Source organism: Anser brachyrhynchus, assembly GCF_964034855.1.
Source record: "Anser brachyrhynchus genome assembly, chromosome: 1".
Taxonomy (NCBI): Eukaryota; Metazoa; Chordata; class Aves; order Anseriformes; family Anatidae; genus Anser; species Anser brachyrhynchus.
This window is the reverse complement of record NC_137694.1, coordinates 189,379,766-189,396,974: the sequence shown is the minus strand read 5'-3', so window position 1 is coordinate 189,396,974 and position 17,209 is coordinate 189,379,766. Positions and strand designations below refer to the sequence as shown.

The 17,209-nt window shown below is 42.1% G+C and overlaps 1 protein-coding gene and 1 long non-coding RNA gene across 2 annotated transcripts in view; both read right to left on the bottom strand.

The window, feature by feature from the left end:
* Window positions 1-17,209, bottom strand: part of UBL3 (ubiquitin like 3) — a 57,579-nt gene that overhangs the window by 38,319 nt on the left and 2,051 nt on the right. The window lies entirely within an intron of this gene.
* The window catches only part of LOC308179953, a 45,353-nt gene that overhangs the window by 27,037 nt on the left and 1,107 nt on the right, over window positions 1-17,209 (bottom strand). Inside the window, exon 2 of the long non-coding RNA XR_013940693.1 lies at window positions 1-17,209. This exon is cut by the window's left edge and continues 27,037 nt beyond it. This is a non-coding gene — a long non-coding RNA (uncharacterized lncRNA).

The following is a 17,209-nucleotide window of genomic DNA, read 5'->3' as shown; positions in this document are numbered from 1 at the left end:
CTTACATAAATGCAAGCACGTGGGGATCTCCAGCATTCAGCTAGTTTGGCTGTCTGTAGAGAGCATCTTTTACATCTACACTCTTGTGACTGCAAGCTGTCGACAAGAGGCATAGTCCTACTTTCTGCTGTTTTTCTGGGATCATTGGATGAGTGGTTTTAAGTCAGATGTGGAAAAGCTTTGGGAGAATTTCTGCCAGATTGCTTCTCCATCAAATCATTCACTGACCGATTCTTGTTTTAGGCTGCATGACCAACAACTGAATCCTACTATTAAGGACATGGTGGAAACATGGCCATGGGAGGGCAGGTGTTACCTGGCTAGTCACGTCTACATAATGACTGAACGGAAAGTGCGTGGGGGGTGAGCTGACATCACAATTTTGTCCACTGGTTCATTAAAATGTTTGAATGAAGACATTAGTGCTTGCCGGGGCTGCCCCCCTGCCAGGAACACAGATAAATGGGCTGTCTTGCAATGACATTATATTGGCAGGTTTTAGCTACAAAGCTTCCAGTGAGACTTTGAAGACAGCGGCTGGGGCAAAGGAGATTTTAAAAGCATAGATTTGAGGTCCTTGATCTTCCTAGATTAAGCCTCTGATGAGTTGGGCCAATAAAGTTAAGCCAAAGCAAGCCACGTACAAACAGCTGAAGCTGGATGCGATTAATTCAAGCACAGGTTATCCAACCGATACGTGAATATAAGAGCAGGCATTTCGAGTATTTTGATACAATAGCTTGATTAGTATCCCAGCTGCCCTCCATACAATAGCTTCAAATTCTTGTTCCCACTTCTCGTGCCTATCTACACTCTGCAGCCACTGCAAACACCCCTTTGCCAAGCTGCCCTGAGACAGAGCAGAAAACAAAGCTCAACAGGATGAGAAGAGGCTGAAGCACGCATACACAATGCTGAATTCAGGGGTTTCGTGCTTTCCAGCAGTGCAGACACCTCTTGCTAACTCTGCGAGGAAGAAGAAACACACAAGGATTCCCACACTGAGTGAAGCCAAAGCCTCTCCCAGCCCAGGCTCAAACTGACCGCTCATGGATGGCCAGCAAAAGATTTGTCATCCTAAGGGGGAATAATCAGACACAGCCCGCAAGGTATCCGATGGAAATCCAAGCCAGAAAATACTGTGCCTTGCCTTGGGTAGTTTCCCCGCTAGAATCTCTGCTCGATTCTACTTGAGCTTTAGTTTGCAATTTTAAATGAGCAAAACTCCTGTGGGAGTCAGGAGGATGAATTTCCAGAATTACATTTTAAAGCCAGCTCTAAATTGCAGTCAGCAAAGAACTGGTTTCTAATTTTAAGCAATTTTCTGCAATTTATGATTTTTTGCCTCAATACAGTTTATTTTGCTGCAAACTGCTCAGCAAAACAGAATGATTAACTGACCTGCGGCAATTGTTTTCCCAGATTTTTGCAAATACTGACTTTTTTTCCTTGTGTAATTAGCCCTTCCATAAATTACAATTAAACATAACAGTAGCACAATACTGGAATCTGCCAGGTCAACCTGACAGCAGTATTGAGTCTCGGTCTTACTTATCACAAAGACAACATTTAAAAAGGAAAATCAGTAAACCCCAAAAATTCAGCCAACTCTACTGGTCTGCCATCACCGTCCCGAAACACTCATCTGAAAGACTCTAAAGTTACAAAAAGCTGCATCATCTCGCAGGGTCAGACGAAGTAAGAGGGATGCCAGACGGATTAACTCGGTGCTGCTTGGGTTAGATGTCAAGAGGATTAGAAAGGCCTTTGGGTTGCGGCTAGCAGGCGGACCCACGCGCGCCCGGCGAGAAGGTGCACGCCCTGTCCGGGGGAGCAGCTCCAGCCCCACACAGCAGAAGATGAAAGCAGTGAGACAGAGGAAAGATTTCAAATACACTCCTCGGCCAAAGACTAAATTTAAGGAAGTGTCAGACAAGCTAAAGGAGTCTTAGATTAAAAAGAAAGAAAGAAAGAAAAAAAAAAAAGCTCTTTTGTGTCAACTCACAGAAAGCCTACTGTGTTATTCTTACATGCACGCCTCCATCCAGGCAACAGAGCAAAATGGACAGCTGGCTAAAACCCATCCAGAAAAAAAATAAGCTCCTCGTGCATTTAACAGATGGTGGCACAGGTTATGAAATTGGTCTTTGCTTCAAGTCTCTGAAAATAGGCTTTTAACTAAACCAAGCTACAATATTTAAATAGCCTTAGAATATTTCTCAAATGAAACAACGCTAAGCATGTACTGTAGTGCATACACTAATATTGAGAATAAACACTATGTTTCTACAGATTATATCCTAATCTACATTTCTTATGTCTGAGACAATTTCCACCCTCAGAAAAATGAAAAGTTTCAGAGTTAACATATTGTACTTCCAGCCAAAGGAGAAAATAGTAATTCCAATATCTTTGCTTTGCATCACAGGGTTTGGGGTGGGAAGGAGATTTGTTTGTTTAAAATAATTCCCTGCAGCTACTTTGCAAAAAAACTTTATCATACGGCGTAGGGAAGAGCGAAGGTATCTCCCTCAACACAGCCCTCTTCAGCACTTCTCAAAGCCTTGCAGAGTACAGACAAAGTTTTATATTTTATATTTTGATGTGACAAACTGAAGGTGTGCAGAATAACGTCCTAGCTATTTTCCAGCACCTGAAGCAGAACTAAACAATTATTACGAGCTACCTATGACACGTGAGGTAACAACGTAGAGAATCACTTCAAAACAGATAAAAACCCACACAAGTGCCTGTGAGTGTCTTCGCTACAATAACGTGTTGCATGACCTTCACTTTGGAAAACCACACTTTGAGACATACATCCTCCTAAAGATAATTTCAAGAAACAACTACTCAAACCTGGGCTTAAGAAGCAATTTTGTACATTTTTAAACATATTCCGAGTATCGGGACAATTAATAAGTTGGGTGACAAAATTCTTTAACAGAAGCAGACCTTTATTACAAAACCACAGCAACTCCAGCTTCTGCAGTCTAGAGAAGATGTGTACATTAGAGAAGACAGCAACCTTCTTCCCTTACTTCTTTACTGACATTTTTGCTTTACACCGGTGACGTGCCATGCTAAGTTATTGTTTGCTTCCTACAGTTCAAAACCGGCCTTGAGTTGTAATTGGATTAAATCTGGTATCGGTTCTCATAGGATCACACGATGGCTCAGGTTGGAAGGGAGCTTAAAGCCCACCCAGCTCCACCCCCCTGCCATGGGCAGGGACACCTCCCACCACACCAGGTTGCCCAAAGCCCCATCCAGCCTGGCCTTGAGCACCTCCAGGGATGGGGCATCCACAGCTCCTCTGGGCAGCCTGTGCCAGGGCCTCACCACCCTCACAGTAAAGAGCCTCTTCCTAATGTCTAATCTAAATCTACCCTCTTATTTTAAAGCCATTCCCCCTTGTCCTGTCATTATCTAACCGAGCAAAAAGTCACTCTCCATCTTTTTCATAAGCCCCCTTTAAGCTCTGAAAAGCTGCAGTGAGGTCACCCCAGAGCCTTCTCTTCTCCAGGCTGAACAGCCCCAGCTCCCTCAGCCTGTCCCCACAGGAGAGGTGCTCCAGCCCTCTGATCATCCTCGTAGCCCTCCTCTGGACCCGCTCTACCAGACCCACATCCTTCTGGTGCTGAGGTTCTCATGGTTATTTTCCCTTCTAATCATTACAGAAAGCAATCTGCTTGTCTGCTTGATTACAAAGCTCCAGGAAGGAAGAAACGGTATTAATTCTTGAGTTTTATTTCCCTAAAGAAAAAAAAAGCACAGAGCCGTTAAACCTGAAGCGCTTCAGTAGAACGGCCCCTGCTTGGTGGCCACCTGACAAATGTTCGGAGCCACAAGCATGGGGGGGCTTCCACCCCACTGCCCCACCAGCAGCACACTACTGGGAGAAAGCCCGCATCCCAGTCTCTAAACTGAGACCCCTTCCGTTTCCACATTGAAATTAGGGGAATAGCACTCGTCAGGTAGGCGATGATGGACCTACAGAAGTTCCCCATTGCCAGAAGAGCTCCTGCTCATGCAACGTTACTTTGTATTTTTCTTAAGTTTTCTTAATTTTGGTGGTACTATTGGTGGTACTATTACAGGTGGTACTGTATTTCACCAGCTCAGAAGCAAAGCAAGACAAACTGCAACTCTTCAGTCCACTTGTAAAACTCTGTAATATTTGTGTGTGTTTTAATATTAAGTTCGCCCCTTTTCAAGCCTCAACCATTGCAGACAAATAAACGTAAACATTATTGAACCTGTAAGACCCAACTATCATTCCAGATTAGCAATGTGCTCCCAACCCACGCAGCATGGACACATACACGGTACCTAGCTGTGAGCCAGCATGAGCTCAGCTGGCTGACCTCCTCTAACACTGAAAAAATGGGTGAAAAATGGGTGAAGAATTCCCCTCTCAGAAAAATAAACCCCTAAAAATTAACACTGAATAGAGTATTATGCACGTTCTTCTCAGAGAATACGTAACCACTAACCTAAAAATAAATAATTCATCAATCTTCAAAAAGGAGGGAATGAATCAAACAAAGAAATACACATGCGTGGATTTGGCAATATAATGCTTTCCAAAGCACCCAAATCCAGAACTAGGTCACGGCTTTATCCCCCAGATCATTTGCAGTTTAATTTGAACAATAAAAGTCTTTTGAATAAACTGCCTGCATTCAACAATCATGATACACGCATCCCCAAACACGAGACAAATGTAAAAGCCCACGTACCCATAGCAGAAAACAGATGGACTTGAAGGAAAGGACATGCCTGTGGGTTGCTACCTCTGCTTTGGTATTCGGGGCACAAGACAGCAGGTAGAGCATTGCTTCCCACCCATACTGCATGCTAAAGCTTTCAAAGGAATACTGTAAATACTTTAGCAGAGTCTTCTGGCTCTTCAGGTCAAGTATTATTTCCAGGGTTCCCAAAATAGCAATTCTAATTCGCAAATTTTTGATTGATCCCTCGGTAATGAAATCTAGCCATCCAAAAGAGGTCTGCCAGAAGCCCAAGCACAGAGATTAGTCTTGTCATACGGATGGAGACTATATTTAGATAGGTACTATATAAAGACTCCTCCACTCCCCATGAAATTCCTCCAAAAATGAAGCTCCACTGCAAATATTAGACACGACTTTCAGCACGTGGAGAACAATGCGCCTTGTTTCAGCACTCATGACGTAGCTTGGCTACGTCAAGGCTTTCTTCTTCTACAAATACTACAACAACGTATGCTGGAAAGGCTTTATGTATGATCATTAGGTTTCTACTGTACCCGTTTTATAAAAAAAAAAAACTAAACAAATGTTTCAAGGATTAAATTGGGCCAAGAGCGAAGTGCTAATATGAAACACAGCATAAAGGCTTCATTCAAACTGCGACTTAACCTTTCACGATGCACAAGTATCAAAAACTGCCCTCCAAAACAGAAATGTAAAATGTATGTCTCAAGTCATAGGAAAGAAGTTTAGTATACAATAGAAATCTTGCTAGGGAAGTGATAAAGTTTTCCATATTCGTACCTTACGTAATGCTGAAAAACCTTCATTATTTAACTATGTATGTATAAATTTTCAAGCTACTCTCCCATTTCTGCTCTGAGGATATGAAATATCTTGCAAACATTTCAGGCCAAATGTCAAGAGAGACCTGTCAAGCTCCAAAGAGTAAGCTGCTTTCATTTAAACTAGTATAAAAAAAATCTGAATTTCTGAGACTATTATAAAATCTTAAGTATCATTAAAACAAATTTATACAGACAGCATTTTTCTTCTCCTGCTACGCAAGCATGATTACACACTTATGGACCGAAAACATATCGCATTTCTGCTGTGATATTTAGCGTAGACCATTCAAGTCCAATTTTATACCACAAATTACAAAGCTGATGGGTAAGACTTCGGATGATTTTCAAAATTAATCCAATAGCGTTCTTGTTTGATAGCTTAAATAACTTTTAAATTCATTGTAATACCATGTCTCAGCTTCCTTTTTTATTAGGAGAAGTTCTTCTGGGCTAAAAGGAAGGAAATGTAGTTTGAATACTGGAAAACTTCCTTTCTAGCGCAGTATTCACAACCATGGATATAAAAGTTTTTGTAGGAAATAACAGAACCAGTAGAAGTGTGATTTACTGTAAAAGAAAACATTTATTGATTCTGAAGCATTACTTAATGGACGTAAGATACGAAAAGGCAGCCTACCAAACAAACTACATTAAATTGTTGCAAACAGGACTTTGCGGAGCCCCAGCAGCTCCAACAAATTACCCGAACACACACCTCTGGTGCTGCTCTCAGGTGTTGTAAAGTGTTCCCCCATACACTGCAGCTGCTCCTCCAGAAGGGCACGCATCTCCCACACTCATGGGGCTGTCTGGGCACATCCACCAGCACACGCTAAATGGCACTAATGCCGTGCTGAGGAAACTTCATCAAGTGGTGGAAACCTTCCTGCTTTAGAGACTGGATTTGGTAATGCTAGATTCACTTTTACCAAAAGGTGGGAGAACATTTACACATTTTTCCACCCAAAGTAATGTACTCTACCGTCCTAGCTCCATTCAGCACCAATACTGAAAATGCAAACACAAGTTAAGGGATGGGTTTGGGTACATTTGTCTGTGTTTGGCATGCAGCAGGTGGGTGAGGATGCCCATCAGAAAAATGCTATCATCTGACACGTTAAAAGCAACACGTACTGGAATTTAATCACTAACAGTACAACCCTACGCACTGTAAGAACAAAAATCATGAGTTTGTTGCTGCCCAGCATGCTTGTATGGCAAACTACTGCCCATAAACAAGCCTGAAGGCTCTTACGCCGTGGTGCGCACTGCCTCTGCGCTCGCTGCTAAAAGATCATGTAGTTGTGATTTGGCTCCTCTCTGCAATGCTCTCAGCTGCTACCACCACCCACCCTACCAGCTACCCCACGGCAGTTCAAAATGCCTACAACACCAAGTGAGTGCCATTTTCTGCAGTAACCCAGCCAGAACGGTTTTGTAACAGCTCAAAAGACTTTTCTCTTCCCTATCCCAACAGCCCAAGGGACACTCGAGGGGTTTGCCGATACAGCTTCTAGCAGAGCGCCGCAAAACAACTGCTGTCTTTCCCCCAAAGTTAAAGACAGAACAAAAATAGGAGGTTACTTATTATAAGATTCTGAAAAAAATTACTTCTGTAGATGAAATTTTAAATTACTTCAACAAATAGCTATGGTCCCTCCTGAAAACTGCACCACAGTTTTCAGAACGTGTTGTACATCTGATTTCACGAGAAAAACTATTATTTGATACAAAGACTGCAGAAAATGATGGATTTATTCAAGCATAATCTGTATCTTACGTCTCCTGCAGAACAACATTTAGCAAAAGATAAAAACTCTGAAACTTTACTGTCAACAACTAAAAAGACCAAAACCTTAAATGATCTCCCTGTTAAGCACAATAATTTTCTTTCCCTCTGGGCTTCACCTCCATATGCTGAGAACTAGAAGATAAAACAAAAGTGGGGTTTTAGGGTTTTTTGGCAGAAGATAACAAAGGGGAACAAAATATCTCCTAACCACACGCTTATTATAAATAAAATACATAACCTAGGATTTTTTTTATTTTTTTAAGGCATCAAAGTCAGGACTGATATGCAGCAGCAGAATCAGCTGCAAAGGCAGGAAACTATTTACCTTCACTCCACCTTATCTGGCATTACTCAGCACTCTTAACTATTCACTTAGGCAAATTTCAAACCCAGCTAAAAAAAAAGCAAGCACCAACCAGCACATCTGCAGATAAAGGCACTGACCAATAATTACTCCGTTCTCCATGGATAAGTCTAGCAGCCTTTCCTACATGTTGTTTTCTAAAAGAAGTTACAGAAATCAAGGGAGAAATTAAGAATAAAACTAAATCCCTGCATCCTTGAACACAGGAAAGTGCTGCATATCATAAAAGTCTCAAGGTGAATTAGGACTTCCTTCCAAAAGATGTTAGAGCAGTACAAGACAGCAAGGCACTGATCCAGTCTTTGAACAAGAAGTAGGTGCTGAATAAGAAAGGGATACTGTGATAAAGAAACACACATGGTTCGAAGAAGAAGAGATGTTATCCATTTATACAACAGGATAAAGAAATAGTTAAATGTGGTGGTTTAACAGCTAATGGGCAGCTAAGCACCACCATGTCATGCTCTACCATCTCGATCCTTGTATTTCTGAATGTTTCTGTATTTCATTTCAGAAGTTCTCTTCTAACGTTAGTTTCCCATGTATGATATAATTAGCACTATAGTAATACACCATACTCACAGTTTACTATGTACATTTTGCCAGTGTTACTTGCTTAAAACACAAATTGGTATTGAAAAAGACAACTCAACTTTGAAGTTCTGGTCTCTTTATGTAAAGAGTTTTACACCCTTTATAGCCAATTGATGGAAATATAGAAGGCACACAGAAGTCCCATCACCCCAGCAGACGTGAGTGGTGAGAGTTCCCTGCAAAACCGTGTGCTTCAAGCCTCCTTTTTACAACAAAGGAGGAATGAAAGTGAAAAAGCAAGCTTGGAGGTCCATCCCCCTCTCCCCCTTCATGGAGATCCCTGCTAGCAAAGCAGCATTAAGCCCATCTCCAGAAAAGCATACTCCTATTCTTTTCCAAGCACCTACAGTCTCCCTCTGAACCACCTTCTTCTACAGGACACCCCCCTTTAGCGAGGAGAAAAGCACTTGACAAGACAATCACCTCCAAGATAAAACAATTTTGCAAATACCCACTGCCACCTTCCCTGGAGCCCTCATCGCGATCCCACTTGAGTTTACCTAGCATTCCACCCACTGCAATGGATATTTTAAACTACTAAATAATTTCAAGCATATGGAACTAGAAATGAAAAATCCCCGTTTCCAGATTTGTATGAAACCCAGATTCTTATGAAACTATACTGGCCAAAAGCAACCAGCAGACAGAAACGTTGTACTTTCTCTTTGACAAGAGCACCTAGCCATTTTGCCATTACTTACAGAAGGGGATCCTCAAGATCCTACATGGCTCAGTAATAAGCTGTTTTCTTGGTGCCAGGAAATGACATATTACATCTTGAAACTTTATTCTGGTGTCTAGATGGCTAGGAATACTCATTAGCATCGCTTGGAAAAAACCTTCTCTTCCTCATTCCTCTATTTCACGTTTGAAGAGGACTAGCTGAAACTCACCTAAAGCAGTTACCAAACCTTAAAAGTCGGTTGCTAAAATAGTGTTTCTTAGAAACTGACAACACAAAGAATACACATTGCAGCACACTTTGGTAGAAAACCTTTGAACATTCGAGTCAAATAGGATACATTTTTATGGCCTAAGGTAACACGCCTGGCAAGTGCCAGCTTATGAGCACAGGCTTCCTGACTGTGGGTACAGGCAAACTACAATGATCCAAAGAAGTATTGCCAAACCATCTGTGTAATGGGGAAAGCAGCGCACCTCCGTAGCTGTTCAGGAGAAGGGCTAAGCCACTGAGCCCACTGTTCCCACCACGCTAACCAGCAACAGGACAGCCTCTGACAGGGTTTTACCCGCGGCGCCCCCCACGCTGAGCAACCAACAGCCTGTCCCGCCCCTGCTGGGCTGGCGCAGTCCTACACTTAGCAAGCCAGAAAATTAAAGCAAGTGAGAACTTAGGAAGCCTTCGTAACAGACAGCACAACATTCTGTTGAGAGAACAGCTTCTTAATCATCGTTATAAACGTGATTGTCCTGCTCTGCCCTGTGCTGGTGCAGCCTGACCTCAAGTACTGTGTGCAGTTCTGGGTGCCACAATATAAGAAGGACATAAAACTATCATAGACCACACAAAGGAGGGCTACAAAGATGGTGAAGGGTCTAGAGGGAAGACATATGAGGAGGGGCTGAGGTCTCTTGGTTTGTTCAACCGAGAGCAGAGCAGGCTGAGGGGAGGCCTCATGGCGGCCTGCAGCTCCCTCACGAGGGGAGCGGAGGGGCAGGCGCTGAGCTCTGCTCTCTGGGGACAGCGACAGGACCTGAGGGAACGGCATGGAGCTGGGACAGGGGAGGGTCAGGCTGGGGGTTAGGGAAAGGTTCTGCACCCAGAGGGTGGTCGGGCACTGGGACAGGCTCCCCAGGGCAGTGGTCAAGGCACTGAGCCTGCCGGAGTTGTCGACAGGCTTGGACAACGCTCTCAGACACGTGGTTTGATTTTGGGGTGGTCTTGTGTGGAGCCAGGAGTTTGGACTCCATGACCCCTGTGGGTCCCTTCCAACTCAGGATCTGCTATGATCCTCCACAGTAATACATTACACCCTCATCACCACTTACATGCATGATACAGCTATTGGAAGCTACAAATTGTGTGATTTTATGTTAATTTCAGTATTAGGGAATCATATTGAACTAGTGAATGGGGATTTCCCCTTCCCCCACTTTAAATCTTTCAATAAAGCTTTCTGAAAGTTTTGAGTTTATTTCCAGAAATACCTGTGCAAATATAAACCGCTGAAACAAGCAAGCCCAATGAAGTCTGTTTCCACTGCAGATCAACGGATCAGCTTCAAAAATGAAATCTAAGCTCTTGTTATCCTACCCCATGACCATTATATCTAACATGCTCGTACTGATTAAAAGTATATTCACTCACAGCCAAAGTGACAAATATTCAGATTGGACATGTCCTAAGTAATGTGTTGTACATCAATTACAACCACAGAACACTACTCCAAGAATTAAATTTTTATGATCATGTTACTGTTCATACAAGTAAGACCTCTATAATCTAAAAAAAAAAATAAAATACTGCAACTAGGTATTACAGGCTTTTAAGAAGTACATGGCCTTCTAGCCAGCCACTTACAGTATCTTAAAGATAAGCATGTCTGAAGAATGTTCGACAGTATTTTATCTTAAAGGAAATACTGTAAAGTACAACTATCTTAGAATAATTGTGTTATAGTAATATAATTTAAAATAACTTTCCTGAGGCTTACTAACATACGCCACATATATTCACATGCAGACTGACGCTAATCTACTTTTAAAAAGAAGATTTTTAAATGTATACCCCCAGCTATGGAAGATTTTTGATTAACACTGAACTTCACTATTTGATCACTAGTCCATTATTTCCTTACATTAAAAACATAAGCCAGATTCCAGAGACAGATTAGGTAGTACCATCTAGAATATGTTAAGTATCAGAAACAGATTATAATGACGTGGATCTCTGCCAGACCACAAAATATTACCATATCGTAACCCCACTGAGGAGATACCAACCACTGCTACAATACAGGACTTTGAAGTACGATTATTTTTGAGATGAAACACTTCATTCTCTTCAGTCCCTGAAAGAAAAATCACATTTAGTTTCCTTGTGTTTATTTTGAAATTGGTACTGCACTTTTATCAAGTGCTCCAAGTTTCTTACGCAACACGAAACAACGCATGTTGCATAATGAAGATCACAGAAAAGCTTCCACGAGAGCTCAGGACACCACTTTATGAAAAATAAATAAGAAAATAAATAATATGGGAGGGAAGAAAAAGGAGCTAAGCGTTCATTCCCAAGCAAACTGCCCATAGATTTTCAGACTAAAGCCCAGATCCTCAGCTTCAGCTAAGGAGTGCTGCAGCATAAGGCCACCTTGGCTTCTCAGCAGTGGTCCAGGCCATGGACAGAAATCAGATCTGCCTGAACAGCAATGTTTTCAAGAGAAGCTGGAACTGGCACAGAAGGCAGCCACCAACCCTGGCTTTTCCATACTGCGTCCCCATGCTGTCGAACACGAAGTCCCATTGGGTACTCACGTCCCACGAAGGCACTGACCTGCTGTTTTGGTGGTTGAACACACCCATCAAACCAAAGGCAGCAACCTACTTGCCTAATTTGTATGGGATACACAGAACTCAAGGAGTTTCTTGCTTGTTTCTGTCTCCGTAACAACAGTATTACGGAACAAAATCTCAGCTAAACGCTGCCACAAAGTCTCCTTTTAATGGTAAACTCAATCACACAAATAGTTTTAATCTAAAAACAGACAACAACAAAAAAAACACAAACAAACCCCCAAATGTGGGTCCTGCCACTGGCAAGCTATTTTCAGATGTCTTTACCATACAGTAGAAATGTTACCAGACACTGATGGCAGTGTCACAATTCTGTAATCAGCTGAATCTGCACTTTACAAAGTTTCTAGCTGTGGAAAATACACACTACACTTTCAAGCCAGATTTCAACATACTTGCAGAGTCTTAACACACAGAGAAGGGTCTTCACAGCAGCTGCTTTACAAGCAGCAACTAATTTAGCCTCTGTTAGGGAGCTAACCACAATCTCAAGTACTGACTGCAAAATACCCCCATTTCCACAAATATGTCAGAGTATTCAGATGCAACAACATGTAAGTATTTCTGCAGGACTACACATTTGAGGCCCAGTACTCCTGCAAGTCAGGAAGTCTTAACTTGTTCTTTAAATGTTGCTCCCCAAAATAAAGACCTAAACAATTGTCTCTACGTTCTTAGAAAGCCCATTTCACAAGTTATCACATCCAACAAATTTCCTTTCAAATACAAAAAACACAGTGTTGAAGCACAGAAAGCTATTTGCAGAACCTCAACTGATGTCTCAATCTTATTTTAATGTTTTAATTTTTGTGGGTTGTTGATTCTTCATTTTCTTCCAGTAACATTCCTCAATATCATAGCTTGCAACAGTCAGTGGCACATCTGTGAATTTGTATTTCTCTAGAGGTATACCCAGTGAAAAATGATCTACTTATTGCTTTAAGATGTTCTGCAAAGTATATATATCAGAAACCATCAAAATTAATAAAGCTAGCTACCAGAGTTCATAGGGTAATTATTGTTAAAAATTCAATTGTTATTGTTAACTGCTAACTGAAAACCAGAGCTCTAAATTAAGCTAAAACTGGTGAAGAGGTGAGGTCTTGAAGTTCAGATCTGACATGAGAGCAGCGACATTAAAATTCCTCATTGACATTCTGCTCACCTCTGACAGCTTCTGAAATGAAAGCATCTCACTCAGTCACAGCCCTTTAATAACTATGGGGAGCTGAAGTTTATGCATGCAAGATTGTGGCAGGGAAGGCTTGCTCCTTTCGTGGGCTCAGTTAATTGCTGCAAGACACAGCCAACATTGAAAAGAGTACTGATCTGCAGCTCTGCCTGGCACTGCACTTGGGCTGAGAAATAACCAAGCTAGTGGATCCAGTACTGTACAAAGCAAAGGCTGAAAATAAGCCATACTATCTCTTTCACATAAAACCACAAGAATGATTAGTCACATTCCAGATATTTCTGGATTCCTGCAAAGTAGAGTAGCACTCGGGCTGAGTCACAACAGCTCTCCATTCTGCTCAGGATTGCATAAGCACATGCAGGGACACCACCAAAAGTTTACATTTCGACTTCTACTCAGAAACAACGCTGAGCGACCAGAAATATTAAACAAGTAAATCCCGCCTATTGCATACACCGTGACCACGGCTTCTGACGTTCACAGAAGTCATCCTTAGAAAGAACTCGGAGTTAAAAACAGAAAGGCTTGCCCTTAGTCATTTTGTTTACAGTACCATAAAAGCCTTGCCTATCAAGTCTGCTCCAAGGGCGGTATCCAGACTGGCTGATCTCCTACCACAGCCTTAGGCCAAGCCAAGGAAGAGAGCCATGGGCCTTGAGAGATCTAAAACAAAATACCAATGGGGCAAAGTTAAGTTTAGATATGCACCAACAGCAGTCATACACACGGGTGAAATACAGGCTACTGGTACCTGATGTTGGCTCTAACTCCACATCCAAGAGCCACAACTTGTCCCCACTCAGGCCCTGACTGTGCTATCAGCATTCCTCAGATGAAGTCTGGCAACTGTGTTGTTTTTTGTTTTTAAATGTGTAGAATTCAACATTCCTTTTGCTACAATCAGATACTCAGCTTTTTTTTTTTTATTGACTTTTACTCCTGCTGAAACCTGCCAGCAGCTACTGCTGGCTTCCAGCAATCCAACGAGGGAAGACTTGAATGTCCCTCAGTACCCGTTTCCTCCACTATTTCATGGGATTAGACAACAAAAGCAGAGCCAAACAAATTCAAGTAGCGACAACAGGGGCAAGGGGTGGGCAGGAAGCAGCAGTTCACACCACTGGCCTGCGCTTCTACCTGAACTACAGCGCTGCACCAAGCCCAGCACAAGCATCGGTCATCATCCCACCCAGAGGTTACAGCGGCCTGCCCCTGAAGAAAATGAAGTGAAGGCCATACAGACATTGTTAGTCCCCTAGGTTCTGCACGATGATATGTGGAAAGGCTATGAGGGATATAACAACTTTCAAAGCAAAGAAAAAGGTATCTACTGAAGGCAGAAGGAAAAGCAGTCAAAACAGAACCGAGATGCGTGGCTTTTTACATGTTGTTCCAATACATTAAAACCCTGAGAGCAAACAAAGCATTTTCTTTCTATATTCAAAGCATATTGTAGTGATAAAGGACTTATTATTCTTAGATGAAAGAATTGTTTAGACTGGATGACGGATGATAAAACTCAGCTGCCATACCACCAGCTACTCCTCTGAGCCTCATTCCAATGTCACCATTGCCCTGCTGCTTGTAGGATCAGCTATAAGTCCATCCTTTTCCTCTGCTAGCCTCCTCTAAAATGGATTCTGTATGGCATATATGAGTTACACCGTTCATCGCCATTCTGCACTAATCTTCCTATAAAGAACACACGTACACACACTGTCACTAAAGATGGTGACACTAACAAGGCAAGAACTGAGCACGGTTTCTTTCTGTTGGTCTTCCTCCACCTATTGCCCTCTTCTAATATTGTTCACATACTTACGGATTTCAGGCCGTGAACCCCACCCTCTTGCATGTCTGCAAATGTCTATCATCAAACGTTCAGTTTTACTGAAAAGATCTCTCACATAAAACCTACATCTCTTAAATTCAGCGTATGGATTCAATAGTTGTACATAATAAAAGTGAAAACCTTCAACTGTTGGATAGATGTGAGCACTCAACGCCACCCAAAAAAAAAGAAAAAACCCACCATGGGCCAAATACATCACTCTTGATTGCTACTTGACACAAAAAGAATTTGAAATTTGATATCCTAGAGGGCATGCAAAGAACTACACAGGAAGAAAGTGCTGGCAGAGCCTTCTTGTACCTAAATAAAATGCACCAACACAGGAAACAGCAGGCAGCATAATAGCCTTTAGTCACACAGGCCCCTCACTGCGAACTTCCAAGACCCCCGAAGAATTACATGTGTAGGGGGAAGCACGGTAGGACCACACAATGAAGAGATTCAGTTTCCCAGATTGTACTGATAACCCCACTGAAATAAAGGGAATTATTCAACTGAGCAGTAACTGCTGGACTGGGCCTAGCTGTCGGTGGTGGTTTTTGGTGTGTTTTTTTTTATTTCTTTAATAAATAGCTGTCTTTGACATAGTCAGCTACAGTTTTTAAAAAAATAGCAAACCATTTTCATTTGATTAACTTAAAAAAAAATACAGTGTCGGTTGACTGCAAGTCCGTAAACCACCTCACGTCTCCTCGTTGTTGGAAAAGAAAACTTGCCAACAGCTCCGCTGTCATTCACTCAAACCGTAGCTGCTACCAGATGGCAAAACCAACAAGTTATCTGATGAAATCATTCAACGTATTCAAATATCCTGGCCGCCACAAGTGCCAGTAATTATGAAAAAAATAAACAAAATTAAGCTGTAGATATGCAGCATGGTCTTGGAGCACTACTCCACACACGTCTGGTCCTCAGTAAGTAACGAACCCACACGAGTACAGAGGTCGATATTAGCAGGTTTCATTCCAGGAGTGGAGATTTAGCCTTTAAGTAGCACGGATTGCTAAGGAATAATGCAACACAAACTCACAATGCCCGGAATGTGGTGTGTCACCATCCAGTTTATTAGTGGAATGCAAATGATAAAGTACTTATGGTAATTACTTCAGATGTGATGTTGAAAGGGTCAGCAGGTAAGATCTGCTGGAGCTCTGGGAAGAAGTCAACCAAGCATCAGAGGAAAGAAGGCCGGATCAAGTTATGCCTACCTACCAGCACAAAGCTTGCTGAAGATTTGATCATTCGCTAGGAAATTCTCTATAGCAGGTCCTTGATGTTTCAAAGGCAGGACAGGAAGGCTGCGTTTTAAGAAGCATCAATTATAATAGTTTTACTATTATTATGAGAGGGTTAGTTCATGAATCTGACGAACACTTTGAAACAATTATTATAATACTTAAGCAATTCATAGCAGATTTAGTAAACGTGATGGAGTCTTCGTAACATGACACCCCACCACAGCGATGCCAACTCGTACAGAAATGGGGAATTATTATTATTTTTTGTAGATACAAATTACAGAGTGGGTGGATAAGAGAAATGCAAACTGCAAAATGATACAGTAAATAAAAACATATATAAACAAGGTGACAGCCTGGTAAGTGCTTCTCTTTAAAGAGCAATCAAATAACAATCCCGTTTTCCTTCCTGAACAAGCTCCTTTGAAATAAGGAGGACAGTTTTAAAAAGAGCCCCAAAATGAGTTTCCAAGTGCTCTTTCTACAAATTAAATTATTGATTGTATTTAGCAATTTGAATTTCTACAACACACTTCAGACCTGAAGAAACTGCCGCTAATAACGCAGTAACTCAGCAAAACGATCCAAAGGCAGACGGGAACACGTCCGTCCATCCAGTTAAATGATACTGACATCGGTAACATCTTCATCCAAATGTCTTTGTAATGACTCAATATTTAAACATCGCTAGGTCTAACAAGCTTCTTCCTGACGCGGGGAAACAGAGCATCTCCAGGCCTAGGTATCCCTGTCGGCGGCATCCTCATTACATCACAACTACGGCAAGAAAGAGTTGCAATAGGAACGAGCTGTTATTTCACCTATTGAGATTTGTATATTGTTATAAAATGGAGTCCTCAAACACGACAAGCGTAGCGGCAGCACCACGACTGCCCGGCAGGCAGGACGGAGGAGAGCGGTGGAGGTGGCACCGCGCTCAGCCCAGGGTAAGAGGAAAGAAGTGCTTCGTGTCACAGCCAAGGGGCTCCTCCAGGCAACTCGAGGAGGCTCTGGGAGCTGTGCATCCAGCTCTCCGCAGCTAAGCAGGGGACTTCTGCC